This window comes from Convolutriloba macropyga, chromosome 10, assembly GCF_964194025.1.
Source record: "Convolutriloba macropyga chromosome 10, txConMacr16.3, whole genome shotgun sequence".
In the NCBI taxonomy this organism is placed as follows: Eukaryota; Metazoa; Xenacoelomorpha; order Acoela; family Convolutidae; genus Convolutriloba; species Convolutriloba macropyga.
Window position 1 is genome coordinate 46,582,724 of NC_134477.1, and position 16,793 is coordinate 46,599,516.

General features: G+C 33.3%; 2 protein-coding genes across 2 annotated transcripts in view; one reads left to right on the forward strand and one right to left on the reverse strand.

Moving 5' to 3' along the window:
• Positions 1-16,793, reverse strand: part of LOC142348172 (ras-related protein Rab-14-like) — a 419,162-nt gene that overhangs the window by 151,931 nt on the left and 250,438 nt on the right. The gene's annotated exons all lie outside the window — the stretch shown is intronic.
• The window catches only part of LOC142348169 (uncharacterized), a 98,057-nt gene that overhangs the window by 52,934 nt on the left and 28,330 nt on the right, over positions 1-16,793 (forward strand). The window lies entirely within an intron of this gene.

Sequence of the window (16,793 nt, forward strand, 5' to 3'; positions counted from 1 at the left end):
ACGGAAATTCTATTTCTACTTGTAACAAAAATAAGTTAGACGACGAGATGCAAAAGATTAGAACGGAATTATTAGAGCAAAAAGAAACCAAGCCTACATTTAGTAAAAACTACAGACGAGGCGCTTGGAATAATAATCAATACAATAGTGGAAATAATACTTATAGCAATTGAGCCCAAAACCCAAACTCCTTCTATAATAACCAAAACAGCTAAAAGTGCGGCAATAGATTTAGTCAAAATGAGCAATATTGCCAAAGATTTCCCCGAGAAAATTCTTTTCGGCAAAATGAATATGCTGCTAAACAAATCTATGACCGTGAAAACAGCCAATTCAATAGAAATCAAGCGCATAGTAATATAAGGCCTACTTTACAACAAGACCCGAAGTCTTATAATACACAAAGTGAGAACAATGTTCGTTGGATTCAACAAAAAGAAAACAATGTTGATTATTGTGACGCTATCTCTGATTTATTTCCTTTAAACTAATACGGTCTCCGAAAAATAAGAATAGCACATCAAATCCGAAAGCCCGAATTTTCTTGAACTTATATCACTTTGCTACCGGAGAAAATAAAAAACATAGTGGCTTAGAAATAGAATTCATGATAGATCCCGGGTCAACATGCACTATAATAAATTACCCAACATTTATTGAGCTTAATCAGTTGGGGCAACAAATAAACATCCAAACTTCAGGCAATAAAACAAGAACTTATAACGGTTCTGAAATGCGCATGATAGGCTACACTATACTAACCTCATACTTTGATGGAAAATATAAAGCAAACCATAGAGTATGGGTTACTGAGGAGAAAACTTCTAATTTATTGGGAGTCGATTTTTGTCATACATTTCTTAAAGCACTATACTTTGATATTCCGGCAGTAGAACTGAAGACTAACGATAAAGGATTTCTTAGTTATGGCTCGCTAAATAATGAAAAGGAATACCCCCAAGTCTCTAAATTGAACTCAGTGATACTACATCAGCCTCTATATATCCCACCTTAGTCTACATTTCTATACAAACATAAGTGTAGTGAGCAAAATATCTTTCCGAAAGGCACTTCTTTTGTACCTAATAGGACTACAGTAAAAACCGAGTTGTGCTTTATAAAGAATGTTTGTTCTTAGAAAGAAAAACATATTCCCCTACTTATTGAAAACCACAAAAATCATCAAGTTACACTAAATAAAGGGATAATTGGATTTACTATATGTGACATTACAAACAACGCACAAAAATATAGTATTCGCGACTGTAACGAATTCACTTATTCGGTTATCAATAGATGCGAAGAGCTTGATAGTTGTTTTATGCTAAATACAACTACAAATACTATATCCGAATCCACTGATCTAACCGCTGAATGCATTAGGTATATTAACGTTGACGAGCATTCAATATTCGAAGCCAATATGCCTATTATTCATACTATATGTAGAGACTTAGTATTAGACAACGGCTTTACTGCTTCCCTTATTAAAAGATATCCCAACTTAAAGAGAAATATTCTACAATATTTTAAAAGTGTTGGATCGGAGAATGAGGCAGACCACGAACTAAAACTTTTTCAAGATGATTATAGTCAGCAAATGATATATAGTCTGGTAATGAAGGAATATTATAACTCTCCCCCAGAAGCAAGCAGAACTTGTTCAGTATTTTGCGAACTACAAAAGACACTTATGCTTGACGGCATAAGGTGTGTTGCTATGCCTAAGATAGCATGTGGCGGAGAACCCAGATTATGGAAAAGAATAGCTAAGGAATTAGAGGAACACTTTAAGCACACAGGAATAACTTTTTATGTATACATTGGTGGCAAAGAACTACAACTAATAAATAATATAGAAAATCGTCCTCTCACTGACGTGCATATCGCCGAAATAATGGAGCTATCAGCAGGAGAATTAGTAGAGAAATGTAAAAACGAGGATCAAATTGCAACTGACTTTTCTAAAGAGGCAAAAAGGATATGCCAACCCAAATCAAAAGAACAATTTCCAACATTCCGCTCAGCTTATCAAGTAAAAGAATTAATAGATAAATTTACTACGAATGTACATGCTGGACAAAATACTCATTTCAATAAAACGGAATTCTTACAAAAATTCGATTTTACACAAACCGACTTAACTGAGAACGAACTATTCCGACTTGCAGATATACTAATTAAAGACAACGATGTACATTCACATCATAAATATGATATTGGCCGTACTAAGCAACAATTTAATATACCCCTAATTAAGAATGCCGATTTCAAAAAGCAAAGGCCTAGTAAAACACCCTTTCATTTAAGGGATAAACTCGAGTTTCTGATGGTTGAATTAATACAAGCAGGAATTATAAGAGAGCTAGATGAACATGAAGATATGAATAGCTGGTTCGTTAACCCAATCATAGTCCTCCCCAAGAAGGATTACGTCAAACTAGTAATAGATGCTCGCTACCTAAATTCTATTACTGACACTAGTAACTCAAGTTGGCCGTTAGAACCACTACAAGTCCTAATAACCCGAGTAAATGGATCATATTTTACAAGCAGCGATCTTTCTTGTGCATATCATCAAGTGCCACTAACTCCCGAAACACAAAAGTTAACAAGATTTATAATAGGAGGAAGACAGTATACTTATCAAGTCGGCTTCTACGGATTAAAACCACTACCCAACTTCTTTAGTAAATTAATGCACTATCCATTCGGACCTCTTATAAAAGAAAAGAAAGCTATCACATATATTGACGACACATTACTACAATCTAATACTAAAGAAGAAATGTTCAATATAATAAAGGAATATCATGCTTTATTAAGAAGGGCTAACTTAAAAGCCGCACCGGATAAAACAATGTTCTTTTTACGCAAAGTAAAATTCCTCGGACACGTTATATCAGAAAATACACTTTCTCCAGTTATATCGCGTATTAACGACATAAAAAATTTAAGGACCCCGGAATCAAAAACTGATGTTCTTAGCGTATTAGGAGCAATGGGATTCTACTAAAATTATGTGATAAAATTCCATATAGATGCTAAGCCCTTGTACGATTTTACAAAAGGCGATGTAAATTTCAAATGGGAAGAAGAACACGAGAAAGTATTCAATATGTTAAAAGAAAAATTCGCACATGATATATCCTTAGCAATTCCAAACGCGAACTACCCCTTTCATATACATGCTGACTCGTCTAACTTAGGCACTGGTTGTATTGGTTGTATACTTATACAACAATTCCCTGATAGAAAGAGAATTGTATCAGCGAACTCTAGAGTATTCGACAAAGCTGAACAGAAAATGTCCCCACAGCATAGAGAATTATGCGGAATAATATCCGCACTACAAACGTACGAATTCTATTTAATAGGCTCGCCATTTCCTAAATATCTCTTTTGCGATCACAGGCAAATACTATTCTTATGGTCTAGGCGCGGACAAGTTTCGCACAGATTTTTTAAATATCAAGTCGTCCTAACTAAATTTCAGAACTTGAAAATTGTATACACCGAAGGCAAGAACTTAGCATTTCCCGATTTACTGAGTAGACAAGTCCCAATAGAGGAAGCAAAAAAATTTCAGATTGATCATAAAACAATACCTAAAGATATCAATTTTTACACTTCGGATTTAAAGCCAGTCTCTTACTCTTTGTCGCACAAAGAGGATAAAACAAACTCGTCTAACGATTCTTATCCTATACTAGCACAAGTACAAGGTGGAACAAGAAACGTAATGAATATATCAGAAAATGATTTTATCATATCAGACGCACCCGAAGGATTTACAGATTCTTGTAATGCTATACATAATGTAGCCGACTATTTCAAATTTGGCAAAAATATAAATCAAACAGTTGAGCTCACAGATAATAAACAACCGGATAATATATATAGTGAAATACAAGAAGAAGTAAATTATGTAGAATTGGACGACTCAGGACATAATGACGACGGATTTAGTGATGTCATAGATAATTTAGTTGATCCAACATTAATACATGCACTAGAAAAGGCTAAGGAAATCTACAAAGAACGTAAAGAGAATTATACTATTATAGATTCAACAGCACTGCATAACGAGAATGTTAAATCAGATTGCTCTGATTTGCTAACGAAGTTAACCGAATTTGCTAAAAAGGCACAACTAGATATTGACACTATACTACAAGAACAAAGAAAAGACCCTGTATTTTACATAGTACGGAAATGGATAGAATCAAGCAACGAACCTGAACACTACTATATGACTCGACAGTGTAAAGCACTAAAAGCTTACAAGAGTATATATAAGTTACTACTACTAGATGAGAGTTATAAACTACTATGTTACAATAAACCTAATGAGAACGGTTCGTTCGAACTATAGATATTTATTCCTATCTCACTTTTTCTTAAGTGTTTCGAGCTAGCGCATAGTAACCCTTTGAGTGGTCACCGTGGCGATGCTATTACCTTAAATAATATATCCAGAATCTTTTATTGGCCTGGAATGTATAAATGGGTTACAATGTTAATCCACGATTGCTTAGATTGTCAAAAAAAATAAAAGTAAAAGACATGATTTAAACGAAGCACCCTTACAGCAATGGGGCGAATTGGAGACAACTCCCTTCCATATTATACATATCGACCATAAAGGACCTTTTCGGCCTTCTAGTAATAGCAAGCACTACTGTCTTGTAGTTGTAGACTCTTTCTCTAGATATGTACAAGTATATGCTGCTAAGTCCGCTAATTCTGACGAGACTATAAAGCAAATGAAGAAATTTATAACCAGCTTCGGAATACCTCAACACATAGTACATGATAATGGTACTGCCTTTATGAGTAGTGATTTTGTAAACTGGACTTTTGAGCTTGGAATTACCCTGAGGCCCCGAACGGCATATTCCCCTTGGACTAATGGGAAAGTAGAAATCCAAAAAAAGGACCTTACAAACTATCTCAGGCACTTTCTAAACACTACTGGAAACAATTGGGCAAAATTTGTTGACAAATTTGCTTTTGCGCATAATACAGCAGTGAATTATAGTACTGGTTATACGCCGTACGAGATTATATTCGGAATAAAACCACAAATACCTATTTCACTTAGACTAGGATTACTGCAGGATAATAAGAAGAATTGTATATCTCAATATTGTCAAGACTTGCCGTCACATACACATTGTAAAAATTCGTGTAAAAACGAAAAGGTAGATAATCTGTTACAAAGTAGATTATCGAATACTGTACTACAACGTGAGACAGATTTTAAGAACAAATATTGTAACACTTATACTCGTTGTCGTCAAGTTACAAATAAAGCCCATGAATATAGAAATAGATTTAAACTCGGACGACCAACCAGCATTGGAAGCAAAGTTCTACTAGAGAATCATTCTAAAAGCCTACTTATATCTAAGAAGCTACAATCATTTCGGTCCGGTCCATACACTGTTACAAAACATATAACTAATACAACATATGAAATACAAGGAGACGAGACCCAACAAAAAAGGGTAGTGCATAGAAATCATATAGTAGAATACTTTCCGAGGGAAAGAGAAATCCAACCCCTTATTACCGATTATACTACTGTATATGCTGAACCCGAACAATTCTTTGATAACTATAACAGGCAGTACATAGACAATTTTAATACTACTCAACCTAGTAATAATCTGCACTATATGCCTTGGCCAGTATTCAACAAAGTTGAAACGCCGCCGCAACCCCCAAATAGTAGACCCACTACTACTGCTTCTACTAATACTACTACTAGATGTAGTAGCAATAATCCTGCGATTGATTCCGGCATTGACACATTAGGACTCCGAACATTATTTAATACACAACAACAAGTTACTTCACCTATTAAGTAATTTAGGCCCCAGCATATATCTACTCCATATCCAAGAGGACCTCTTAGTTATCCACAAACACTTCATTCCCCCCAACCATTAGCACATGATATAAGTCCCTTTAATTTTCAGAGTAGTTCACAAGTCATTACTGCACAACCTACAACTCCACTAGCTAATAAATCAGTAAATGAAAAGTTATGCCCCACTGAGCCCAAAAGGTCAGGCAGACAAGCAGTTGCCACAAAGTTATTTAATGATCCTATTCCATGGGTCGCTTTAAAAGATAAAAAGAAATAAAACATTTAGTACACGTAAACACTCTTACAGAACAAAATGATTTTATTATTAGCCAGTCAAATCCTAGCATTTGTAAATAAAAGAAGAATAAAAATTCCAATTCTGAAAACCAATAAAAACGAAAACTTGAATAGAAAAATGGGATAAATATTCCCAAAAAATGAAAACCAATGAAATTACACAAACTGATATGAAAAATGAGAATATCTTCCCAGCCAATAAAAAGGACGAAACCGTCACTAAAAATGGGAATGTTTGAGACATATGGAACAGCCCATTTTCAACAGTATAAATAGGGAAGCAAAAACACCAAATATCTTTCTTCCTTCTTCATCTCTCTATCAACGACTAACTGCTTATAAGAATCAACGGCAAACTAGCCAAATTGAAATCCACTTTCTTTCCTGCTAACGATTTAAGCGTTATTTACGCTACTTTCCTCTTTTCCGATTTAACCACAGAGACTTTTCTAGTGAAAGACACATCAAGTCTATTCGCCGTCTTGAAATTCAACATCGAATAAAAAATTCCTTCAAGCATCCATACGTTCACTAACATAATTGAATATTAAGATGAATTCAGAGCAACAAACAGTTGAGCTAACCAGCTTTCAGTTCCCCGAGCTCGATCCAGAAGTGTTGGACGAAATAATTGAAGTAAGTAAATTTATAATTCTTCTTTCTTCACTGTTAGCACATTTCTATCCTTTCAATATAAGAGTACCTGTAATTGTACATCTAATAACCTCCGCACTACTATCAATTAAATATCAATTAAATTCGGAGTCTGCGAAAGCAGACTCCGAAATTAAAAAAACTCTTAAGAAAGTAAAAGTAGGAAACTTCGATTGCTCTAAGATGGATTCTAATAAAATGTATTCATTAAACAAAATAGCTCCGTGTGATATCGAGACCAAAAAAATTAAAGTAAGTGAGGCGACCGCTACTATTATGCATCGCAATTATAAAACTAAATTAGAAGCCACTATGTGTAAAGCTACACATCAACGCCTAAAGTGCTATTGTGATACTTTTGACGATAGTGGATTATCCGCTACACAAGCAACCATTAGCTCCGATATTAAATTAACTGCCGAGCAATGTCTCGAAGCTAAGGAAACAGGCTCTGCAACTATTAACACTCACAAAGTTCCATTTACAAAAAATGTAAAGAAACAAACAGTAATAAATAAGGGCGATATTGGTGATAAATACAGTAATGAGTGCACAGAAACAGGATGGATCTATCACGACACTTACGAGAAATATATGCAAGATATTAAATTACTTGTAATTTTAGAATATGGAACGGTAAATAACCACTATAATATTCCCCTGCCTTGTAGCCTAAACAAAAACGGCTTTGATAGTGGATCAACTGATCCATATGCATATACATGGGAAAATAGAGAAAATTGTATAATAGAAGAATTACACACAGCTCCAGTAAAAATGATACAAATGGATAGAAATTATTATATAGAAAGAGAATATGAAGCTGAGCCTGAAACAACAGAAGCTGTTATTAGACGTGCGCAACCATTTAAAGGGCCACAAAATACCTTCACTTTTCAGATTTATAAAAATCCACTGTCAATTTGTGACTCAAACAAAATAGTCTAACCTACTCTTTTTAGCTCTTTATACATATATTACGAAGGAGGATTCGATATGGATACAGGAAAAGCAAAAAAAAACAATTTCAAGTGTTGTAAAAAATACTTATATAAATGGCACAAAAGGCAAATTTCTTTTAAAACGGACTTCATACAGAGATGGAGAACCAAGTGTTGATTTGGAATCAGGAATAAATTATGAAGCCCATATGGGAACGAAATTTGATTATTACGAATATACTAATATAAGAAGACTACAACTTTTAGATTTACAAATGATAAAAATTGATTGTGAGTTAGAAAGTGCAATCAAAAGAACAAATCAAGTCTCTTCACATAGTAATCCACGTATGGCTGGATTCTTACTAACAAATAATCGCTCAATGTTCTTAGAGACAAACGATAATGTTGCATGGCTATATCATTGCCCACAATATTTTTCACCAATACAAATAATGGACAAATGTTATAATAGAATTCCAATAATGTATCTAAATAAAATACATTTCGTTGATCCAATTACTAGAAAGACGTATACTAGCGCCGAAGAACGATCGTTTGTAGATGAACACGATAATTTGTTTCAATTAGATATTGAAGATGATAACTCCTGGGTTGAATTAACACCAAGTATAACTAGAGTCAAAGGACCTTCTGTTTTTGAGCCTAATATTGCTCCACAAAGATTAACCAAATACAAATTCCAGGACAGCGAGGAAATATATTTATTTACTGATCAAGAATTAAAGAAATTTTGGTGCGGAATTAAATTTAACAACGAAATGAAAAATGCTATACAAACTTTCTCTAAAGAACTTGTTGTTTCACAAGAAAATTTAAGAGTGAGGATAGACCTTATCTTAACTATCCAATGAGAACAGTCTACTTAGACTCTTTTATTTCTCCTAACTTCTTTGATAACCGCAATATAGAAATGTTCGGTTATACACAATTTATATTGGAGCAATGCGGAATTTATTTTGCCGCTTTTCTTTTCGTGAAATTTATTATCCAAATTGTTGTAGCAATTGTAAAAGCCCTACAGATACATAAAATAACTGGAGCTTCTGTTAATTTTGGCAAAATCATTTTATTTGCCACTTACAATATTCTGTTCACTTCTATTATGACTTCTATCTCTAAAAGTGAAACAACCAATGAGAAAAAGCCAGATGACGTTGAGCATTTAGTAACTCAAATGAAAGAAACGCATTTTAGTTTATATCCACATATTACGCACCCCTTATTTAGTGCAATTAGAAATGAGAGAAATGAAAACAATTAAGAAAATAGAGATAATCCAATTTCTCCCGTCTAAAAGCAATAGGGACTATAAAAAATATATGCGAATAAAAAACACAAATAATCAGTTTGCTTTGTATATAAATAAAGATCTTATCCATAAAACACACTTATGTTGTTTCTATTTTTAGAATTTAGGTTACGAAGGTGACGATGACATGCCGGATCTAGATGACTTCATTGTTCCGGACACCTTAGAAGAACTAATGGGCCATCAACAGGAACAACCACAGCACAACCAGTACAAGCCAGACCAGGAAAAAGTATGCAAAACCTCAGTACCGGGAGAGGAGAGAAAAAAAATCGACATGACAGAAGTAAAGATTGCTCCAACAGCTACACATTTAAAACCTACAGCAAAAGTATGCCCTATCCAACCACGAATCCTCACCATGAGTCAACGACTAGAAAGGCAGAAGTTCAATGAAGAAAGAACAAGAAATAGACAATTCCGAGGACACCCAAATTTCGACTGGGGCCTACAGTACAGAATATTACCCGAAGGAAATATATATAAAATTCAATCTTATAATTCGAAACTGAAAACATATCGCCTAAAAAACATAGCACTCGAAAAACAGAATTTAACAGTCCCATACCAGTTTATAACAGCGGACCTCAACAATGAAAGAGACACTTACACACTAGGACTTCAACAAAATTTCTTACGAGAAAAGAAGAAAAATGCAAATTTGTTGAACCGAATCAAATTTTTACAAAATGAGATTAATAAACTCGAACAAAACTAAAACTAGAAACTTTTGCTCTATATTTATAAACACTGTTGTAAATTTTATATAAATTTCTATCTAACCTTGTATATCCAGCCAGTCACAATAAAACCTACTTAGTCGCCGGTTGAGATGTACTGAAAATGGGAATTTTTTTCCCAAAAATAAAACGGGAACTTTGGTCCCAAAAAAGGGATGTTTTATCCCACTTTTTAAGTGGGAAATTAATTTCCATATTACTGACTATAAATAGGATGCACATTTTTGTATCAGTCAGATCAGCCAGTTAGTTAGCTAATATGCGCTCTTCAATCGTGCAGTCTTATAGTTGTTATCAAACAGTTGTTCAACAATTGTCAAACAGTTTCCGTTTAAGTTACCAACAGTTGTTGTTGGTTATTAAATAATTTTAACATATGATATCAATTTTAATTAAATCTCTATTTGTATTATACCACCCAAACTGTTCTTATAATAAAATATTAAATTCCATTTCTTTTATCGTTAGAACATCAAAGCTAAACCCTTTTTGTATACTCCCATTTAAGCGGCCAGTATACTTCTGTCTCATAAAAGTTTTAAACTTCCCCGTTTCAAATTAGTATCTTTTCTTTTAAGAACACCTTTACAAATGGCTTTTCAGTACTCTAGTTAAGAGAAAAAATGTCTGCTCATAAAGACTTTACAATTAATTTTACACTCTGTAAACTAATTCTGTAAACACTCTTACAGAACAAAATGATATTATTATTAGCCAGTCAAATCCTAGCATTTGTAAATAAAAGAAGAATAAAAATTCCAATTCTGAAAACCAATAAAAACGAAAACTTGAATAGAAAAATGGGATAAATATTCCCAAAAATTGAAAACCAATGAAATTACACAAACTGATATGAAAAATGGGAATTTCTTCCACGCCAATAAAAAGGACAAAACCGTCACTAAAAATGGGAATGTTTGAGACATATGGAACAGCCCATTTTCAACAGTATAAATAGGGAAGCAAAAACACCAAAAATCATTCTTCCTTCTTCATCTCTCTATCAACGACTAAATGCTTATAAGAATCAACGGCAAACTAGCCAAATTGAAATCCACTTTCTTTCCTGCTAACGATTTAAGCGTTATTTACGCTACTTTCCTCTTTTCCGATTTAACCACAGAGACTTTTCTAGTGAAAGACACATCAAGTCTATTCGCCGTCTTGAAATTCAACATCGAATATAAAATCCCTTCAAGCATCCATACGTTCACTAACATAATTGAATATTAAGATGAATTCAGAGCAACAAACAGTTGAGCTAACCAGCTTTCAGTTCCCCGAGCCCGATCCAGAAGTGTTGGACGAAATAATTGAAGTAAGTAAATTTATAATTCTTCTTTCTTCACTGTTAGCAAATTTCTGTCCTTTCAATATAAGAGTACCTGTAATTGTACCTCTAATAACCTTCGCACTACTATCAATTAAATATCAATTAAATTCGGAGTCTGCGAAAGCAGACTCCGAATTCAAAAATACTCTTAAGAAAGTAAAAGTAGGACACTTCGATTGCTCTAAGATGGATTCTAATAAAATGTATTCGTTAAACAAAATAGCTCCGTGTGATATCGAGACCGAAAAAATTAAAGTAAGTGAGGCAACCGCTACTATTATGCAGCTCAATTATAAAACTAAATTAGAAGCCACTATGTGTAAAGCTACACATCAACGCCTAAAGTGGTATTGTGATACTTTTGACGATAGTGGATTATCCGCTACACAAGCAACCATTAGCTCCGATATTAAATTAACTGCCGAGCAATGTCTCGAAGCTAAGAAAACAGGCTCTGCAACTATTAACACTCACAAAGTTCCATTTACAAAAAATGTAAAGAAACAAACAGTAATAAATAAGGGCGATATTGGTGATAAATACAGTAATGAGTGCACAGAAACAGGATGGATCTATCACGACACTTACGAGAAATATATGCATGATATTAAATTACTTGTAAATTTAGAAGATGGAACGGTTAATAACCACTATAATATTCCCCTGCCCTGTAGCCTAAACAAAAATGGCTTTGATAGTGGATCAACTGATCCATATGCATATACATGGGAAAATAGAGAAAATTGTATGACAGAAGAATTACACACAGCTCCAGTAAAAATGATACAAATGGATAGAAAATATTATATAGTAAGAGAATATGAAGCTGAGCCTGAAACAACAGAAGCTGCTATTAGACGTGCACAACCATTTAAAGGGCCACGAAATACCTTCATTTTTCAGATTTATAAAAATCCACTGTCAATTTGTGACTCAAACAAAATAGTCTATCCTACTCTTTATAGCTCTTTATACATATATTACGAAGGAGGATTCGATATGGATACAGGAAAAGCAAAAAAACCAATTTCAAGTGTTGTAAAAAATACTTATATAAATGGCACAAAAGGCAAATTTCTTTTAAAACGGACTTCATACAGAGATGGAGAACCAAGTGTTGATTTGGAATCAGGAATAAATTATGAAGCCCATATGGGAACGAAATTTGATTATTACAAATATACTAATATAAGAAAACTACAACTTTTAGATTTACAAATGATAAAAACTGATTGTGAGTTAGAACGTGCAACCAAAAGAACAAATCTAGTCTATTCACATAGTAATCCACGTAAGGCTGGATTCTTACTAACAAATAATCGCTCAATGTTCTTAGAGACAAACGATAATGTTGCATGGCTATATCATTGCCCACAATATTTTTCACCAATACAAATAATGGACAAATGTTATAATAGAATTCCAATAATTTATCTAAATAAAATACATTTCGTTGATCCAATTAATAGAAAGACTTATACTAGCGCCGAAGAACGATCGTGTGTAGATAAACACGATAATTTATTTCAATTAGATATTGAAGATGATAACTCCTGGGTTGAATTAACACCACGTATAACTAGAGTCAAAGGACCTTCTGTTTTTGAGCCTAATATTGCTCCACAAATATTAACCAAATACAAATTCCAGGACAGCGATGAAATATATTTATTTACTGATCAAGAATTAAAAAAATTTTGGCGCGGAATTAAATTTAACAACGAAATGAAAAAAGCTATACAATCTTTCTCTAAAGAACTTGTGGTATCACAGGATAATTTTAAGAGTGAGGATAGACCTTATCTTAACTATCCAATGAGAACAGTCTACTTAGACTCTTTTATTTCTCCTAACTTCTTTGATAACCGCAATATAGAAATGTTCGGTTATACACAATTTATATTGGAGCAATGCGGAATTTATTTTGCCGCTTTTCTTTTCGTGAAATTTATTATCCAAATTGTTGTAGCAATTGTAAAAGCCCTACAGATACATAAAATAACTGGAGCTTCTGTTAATTTTGGCAAAACCATTTTATTTGCCACTTACAATATTCTGTTCACTTCTATTATGACTTCTATTTTTAAAAGTGAAACAACCAATGAGAAAAAGCCAGATGACGTTGAGCATTTAGTAACTGAAATGAAAGAAACGCATTTTAGTTTATAACCACATATTCCGCACCCATTATTTAGTGCAATTAGAAATGAGAGAAATGAAAACAATTAAGAAAATAGAGATAATCCAATTTCTCCCGTCTGAAAGCAATAAGGACTATAAAAAATATATGCGAATAAAAAACACAAATAATTAGTTTGCTTTGTATATAAATAAAGATCTTATCCATAAAACACACTTATGTTGTTTCTGTTTTTAGAATTTAGGTTACGAAGGTGACGATGACATGCCGGATCTAGATGACTTCATTGCTCCGGACACCTTAGAAGAACTGATGGGCCATCAACAGGAACAACCACAGCAACAACCAGTACAAGCCACACCAGGAAAAAGTATGGAAAACCTCAATACCGGGAGAGGAGAGAAAAAAATCGACATGACAGAAGTAAAGATTGCCCCAACAGCCACATTTAAAACCTACAGCAAAAGTATGCTCTATCCAACCACGAATCCTCACCATGAGTCAACGACTAGAAAGGCAGAAGTTCAATGAAGAAAGAACAAGAAATAGACAATTCCGAGGACACCCAAATTTCGACTGGGGCCTACAGTACAGAATATTACCCGAAGGAAATATATATAAAATTCAATCTTATAGTTCGAAACTAAAAACATATCGCCTAAAAAACATAGCACTCGAAAAACAGAATTTAACAGTCCCATACCAGTTTATAACAGCGGACCTCAACAATGAAAGAGACACTTACACACTAGGACTTGAACAAGATTTCTTACGAGAAAAGAAGAAAAATGCAAATTTGTTGAACCGAGTCAAATTTTTACAAAATAAGATTAATAAACTCGAACAAAACTAAAACTAGAAACTTTTGCTCTATATTTTGTTTGTTATAAACACTGTTGTAAATTTTATATAAATTTCTATCTAACCTTGTATATCCAGCCAGTCACAATAAAACCTTCTTATTCGCCGGTTGAGATGTACTGAAAATGGGAATTTTTTTCCCAAAAATAAAACGGGAACTTTTGTCCCAAAATAAAAAAGGGATGTTTTATCCCACTTTTTAAATGGGAAATTAATTCCCATATTACTGACTATAAATAGGATGCACATTTTTGTATCAGTCAGTTCAGCCAGTTAGATAGCTAATATGCGTTCTTCAATCGTGCAGTCTTATAGTTGTTATCAAACAGTTGTTCAACAGTTGTCAAACAGTTTCCGTTTAAGTTACCAACAGTTGTTGTTGGTTATTAAATAATTTTAACTTATGATACCAATTTTACTTAAATCTCTATTTGTATTATACCACCCAAACTGTTCTTATAATTAAATTTTATATTCCATTTCTTTTATCTTTAGAACATCAAAGCTAGCCCTCTTTGTATACTCCCATTTAAGCGGCGAGTATACTTCTGTCTCATAAAAGTTTTAAACTTCCCCGTTTCAAATTGGTATCTTTTCTTTTAAGAACACCTTTGCAAATGGCTTTTCAGTACTCTAGTAAGAGAAAAAATGTCTGCTCATAAAGACTTTACAGTTAATTTTGGGATTACAGTCTTCATTTAGCAGTGTTTCAACTAGCTTTCAAAGATGTTTTTGTTGCTGATAATTAGGAAGCGAAAAGTTAAAATGAAGATTTCATCTGCATAGTTTTACTCACACAAAACATTTAAAAAATTTATTATATTAAAGTTTGTACCTTCACAAATTCAAAACATAGAGTAAAACAGATCTCCGCTGTGCTTGTCACTTGCCGTTACAAGCATAACAAACAAAAACTGTTCAAGCAACAATATAGAAGGAACATTTTAATTACACAAGAAAGGTCTTCTGCTCTTTAACGAAACAGAAAATTGTTCTCAAAAAGTTAGAACTATACTTTTTTTGCCATCAAGTTTGTTAGTTACCTATGCTCTTCCTCTTCGTGTTAAACCACATTTTTGTTCCGACCCTCTTGAGGGGGGAGGAACTATATAATCAAATGGGTTTTTTTTGTTCTGTGAATTTTCGCCGCTCGATATATTCATCGTAGAGAGTTGAGACTGGTATCATTGGAAAGCATCCAGCGTAGAATATGGAATTAAAAAGATTTTTTAAATTTTCGTTTTCTACAGGGAGTTATCGAGGTTTAAACTTCTGAGAAAAGAAGTGTGAATTCACGTTGTTTTTATTCACATTTTCCGGAATTTTTGCCTAAATTTTCGACAATTTTGCTAAAATTTGTTATAATTTTTAAGATTAGTGTCGTTGATATTATTTTTGAAGACGAACAAGCATTGTTGATTGTTTTGATTTAATTTTTTTGGTCAAAAAATCTGGATAAACATTTCAAAATTTAGCCTTTTTCATCAAAAACAGCACGAAATAAGCTACTTTAGTCCACTTTGATTAAATTTGCCGACAGTACACGCCCAAACAACACTCATACAATCTTTGTAGACTGAGAGGGGGGCTATTTCTACTTCAGAGTCCGCTGAGAGCGCACTGTAGTTAAAACTTTGCCGTTTTTTGCTAACTTTACTCGTTGATTATCAGAAATGCAGAATTTATTTTGAGTTTTCAACTAACAAATTATCTATATCTACAACATTCGAAAAATCAATTGTTCCTAACGGTCAATAAGTATTAGCAGGGCTAGTTTTGGGCCATTCTTGGACTGTTACAATCCAAAAAATTCGGGTTGTAATCAGTCGGTTTTTTTTTTTAAAAAAGACTTTTTTTAATAATAAAGAACAGAGCATATCAAATCAAAGCTCAGGAGTGATAGGTCCAAACAATTCGCTTGCTAAGCAGCTCCAAGTTAATGCATTTAATTTTTTAATTGAAAGTTTATGGTCGTTTCTTTTTTTTTTTAAAAAAATAATTGACTTTTCAATAAATAATGGCTTAATAAACTTTTCCTCTATTTTTTTCTTAACTTGTTCAACTTCCAGCTTAGTGTCAGCAAAGAAAGACTGTTTGTTCTTTCTACTGATTTAACATTTATTTTCGGTTGCAGTTTTAAGACTGAAGTTATTGTTTTCTGGCTTTGATACTACAAGATTTCAGATTTTTGTTTGTTTTGATATTTGCCAGTTTTTCACGTTTTCTAATTTTGTCACATTATCACATTATTGACAGTTCTCATGTCACCTTATTAGCATTCAGAATAAGGCACAATTGAACATAGTAAAATCCTGAAAGATATACATCGTCGTTTTAACGGCCTCGACGCCTCTTTCTTGAAGAAATCAATTGACTTTTTCAATTTTGTCTCTAACTGTCATTTATACTTTGTCGTTTCGGTCGTATGAAATTTCCTGTATAGTGATAGCTTTCGTTGGCTTTTCCTGGAAGAATAGACGAACCGATATTCTGATATTAGTAGATAGCTGATGGCTTTCATGACTATGAAAACAATCGTTTTCCAAAATTAAAAAAAAAATTTTTTAACTTCGCATTTTTGTTCTTTTTATTTTTTTTTGTTACCTAACCTCGTTAGTT